Raw genomic sequence first — 4,013 nt, 5'->3', positions numbered from 1 at the left:
CACACACACACACACACACACACACACACACACACAAACAAACCCACTAAAAAAAGAAAAAGAAAAACACAAACAATGAGGGTTTTTTTTCTTGAAGTGTATTTACATTTCTAAAATATTCACTTCATGCTTAAAAATTACAGACAACAGAAGGTTCACTGAGATTTCAACTATTTCATGTTCTTCTGTTCTCATCACTCTTTATGATGAGAACATCTTTAACCTGTTTGGTAGATTTACAAACCTTTAACTTGTCCTGTATTTTCCCTCCTGCATGTTAATGCTGGCATTTTATTGAGAAAAATAAAACCCAGTATTTTTTGGTTGCAATTTAATTCCACTCCACTGCCATTTTCACACATTGCAAGGCCAAACTGGACCACTTGGAAGGCCACTTCTCCCCCCTGGCTGCATCTTTGACACCTTTGATTTTCTTTGGCTTTTTGGCTTCCTGATGCATACAACTGCTTATGCTTTCAAACTTCATATTCATATTCACAAACTACAGAGAAACAGTTTCTCCAGAAAACTCTAGGTCAGAGTCTGATGTTTTATCTTTCATTTTTCTTATCGTTTGTCATTGCTTAATTAATAGATTTTTTAAAACACGTTTGGTAACAAAAAGTCAATTTATAATGTTATAAGAGCAGACTATAATATTTACTAATAACTTTGCCTTAACTTTTTTTTTTTCCCACCAGCATATCTAATTTGAGATATGACAATACCGGCACAGTCAGGCCAACTAATACAATGTGCAGTTCAACATTGCATGAGACATTGCAGTTAAACTTGGTAAGTTCCACTTTAGTCTGAAAAATTTAGTGACAATAATGGGCTTGTGATTTACTGGGGATCATTCTGTGACAGCGAGGCAGCTAGAGTGATAAAACTCTTTTCCAAGTTGAGTCATTCCATTGCTTCATTTTGACGAGTCATTAAATAAAAGGGGGGCTCACATAAAACTGCGGATCACTTCTTTATAACTGTTTTCAGCTGTATTTCCTTTATGTTATTTGACCAAAAATCCACTGTACTGACTTTTATCTATCAGTAAACCTTTCTACGCATTTCATTTTCTGAGTTGTTGTTTTTCTTCATTAGTCGAGTGAGAACAATTAAGAAACACCAGCTTTTGAGAAACAGTGCGCTAAGTACATAAGCAGGAGTTTATTTAAAATCCATAACAGAGGTCTTGTTTTAACTCATTAATCTGAAAGACAACAGCTAACACAATAAAGTCCTGGGATGTTAATCCTTATGAAGGAGATGCTATTCTGGCAGAGAGCTAAATAGGAACAGGACCATGCATAAAATGGACACTGTGAATCCTTGGCCTGGGTCACTGCACATGTCTTCTAGACATAAAGAGGCCACAAATCTAAACTCGCCAGTTGCTAATAGCTTCTTGCAAAATGTTTTCAAAGAAAATGGGAGTGACATAATAATTTAATGACTTAATAATCATATGCAGCGGAGATAAAGAGCATGTTTTATCACAGAAAGGGGAATGAAATCCTTTTTTTTCCCTCCACAGTTTTGACTGTTTTCAAAGAAATAAATTAAGATTAGTCTGAGAGAAAGAAATAAAACATTAATGCTTCTATTCTTTAGGTCACTGTCTTTGAGTTCTATGAGTCAGCTTGATTAAAGCTGTTATCCTTCCTTAAAGCTTGTTTTAAACTTAGAAATTAGGTACTTGTATTATAATTGCAGTCAAAGGACTACTTCACTCAAAACCAGATGGAAGTCATAGGAATAGCTTTGTGAGATGCATAAAAATTCACTAAAATACATGCATTTACAGAGAAATAATAATTATAATAATTACAAGTGCAAATTAAAATCTAAATGTACTTGTTTTTAGACACCTCTTGGACATCTCTATTGAGTGAAGATGGGTTGTATTTATATTAACTTATAACTCCAAATACAAACTACCACAAATACACCTTAACAGTGAGCAAGATTGTTGACATCTGGTAAAAGAAAACTGTTGTTGACAACTATTCACTTCTTTTACTGAGACTTTTTTGTATGATCCAGGGCTGTTTGAAAACCCCTTTCATTCCACAGCACTGGAAATGCTTCAGAGACCAGATGGACACTTTTGAAACATGATGAAATATGGTTTCACCAGCATATTTGACTTCCTATCATAAATAACAGCTTTCATTTCATAGTCCACACAAGCTGGGTCCACGGAAACAGGCATCACCTCATAAGCCCGCATGAAGAAGGAAGAGGAAAAAATGTGGCACCACTGTGGCCAAGGCAACGCTCCAAAAAAAATCTTCCATGGTGAATGTTACCCATTGCTGTGGAATCCAAACAGGAACAGCCTGGCCTTGAGTTGAGCCGACTCATAGAACAGGACAAGGAAATGACTGAGCTCAGCCTCAGGGCGGGGCAGGTTCAGACTAGAGGTCATGTAGTCTGGCTCACTGACATCATGAGGCAAGACAAACATAAAAAGATAAATGCTTAGTATTTCAGAAGTTGTTTAACCATAAACAGACTGGCCAATGTAAGTTTGCTGGTTCAAATGAATCAAATGCAACGACTTTTAATACATCAGAGAGATTTAAAACACACACACATACTCTCTAAGCTGACCTGTGCTAATCTATCCCAGTGGCATTTGTTATTTTCTTTTTCTCTGAGATTTGTGAGTCTGGTGATTCCTTATTGCTTTGCTGTTTTTTAAATACAGAATTGGTTTCAGGTGCATTTCAGAGATCTATTATTTTGGAGGTCTATTTTTAAACTTGCATGGCTTCTTGACTTCTATCAGAACTATCATCTCTGCGTCTCATTTTCTCCCCAGGCACCCCCCCCCCTGTTTGTCTCAATCTGCCTCTCTCCCCCTGCCTCTCTCCTCCAGCTAAATGAGCGTTGATTGGGTTACTCTTTAATTCACATATACAAACACAACACTCATTATTGATGGACTGACTACATATCTAACTTTCTTTGTTCTTAATTAAATGTATTTTTGATTACACACCTGTATGTTGTTCTCTACCGATTTATTCTACTCTTTTAAAACAGAAATGTCCTGTCATCAGTCAGCTGATACATTTCAGTAAGCAGCTAATTCAAAAACATGATGGCAAGTTTGTATGACTTCAGTCCCCCCGCTGAACAGAGTCTGACATTTAGGGAAAGAAATGTGTGCTCCATATAGTTGAGCATTAAGCAATGCCAAAAATACTTTTTTATTTAACAGTGAGACCAACAGCAACAGTGTTATACAGTTGTTCTACAGTCTAAAAACAGTCCTTTCCAGTATGAACATGCATAACTGCCTTGAGCACAGGAAAACAGTGCCACCTAGGGAAAGTTACAAGCACCACAGAAATGAAAAATTGTAGTTGAACTGTCTCAGAAGAGGTTTGAGTTTTCCACCCAAAAGATTCATACAGGCTCTGCATTTAGATCTGCAGATGACCTGTCCCTAATACTGTGGCTACATGTAATTTAATAAATGCTCCAATGTCATTACATGGATAAGAAGCCATCATAATGACCATGTTATTAAAGTAGGCTATTAGGTGCTAAAGTGATTCTCAAAGGTCACTAATTACAGGAATGTTCACTTGAGCAGATGCGTGGATTTATGAATGAGGTGATTACAGTCACAATTGTGAAGCGTTGAGAAGAGTGTCAGGTCATTTAAAAGCGCTAATCTGCTACCCTCTAGTGGTTGGATGCGTGTAATGTAAGTTTTCTCATACTGTAGGAAAATCAACTCAAATTATAAAGGTTTAAATCAACAAAATGAAATTGGTGTAGAATTGTATGAGCCAAGTTCTTATTGATGATAATTTAGCAATTTTTGCTAAATATTGACAGGTTTACAGGAAAGCTAAACGTGAAAATAGGAAAACAATAGGAAACAATAAACTTCAGGTGTCATCCACTGCTGCTCCTCTCAGAGTGTAAACCATTGTCTGATAAATTACTTCAAGTTTCTTGTGTTAAGATTTTTAGCATTTCACAGCATATGCAGT

Source organism: Pundamilia nyererei, unplaced genomic scaffold, assembly GCF_000239375.1.
Source record: "Pundamilia nyererei isolate P.nyererei 1_Seehausen unplaced genomic scaffold, PunNye1.0 scaffold00020, whole genome shotgun sequence".
NCBI classification, from domain to species: Eukaryota; Metazoa; Chordata; class Actinopteri; order Cichliformes; family Cichlidae; genus Pundamilia; species Pundamilia nyererei.
The sequence above is the reverse complement of the archived record's forward strand: the minus strand, read 5'-3'. Positions refer to the sequence as shown.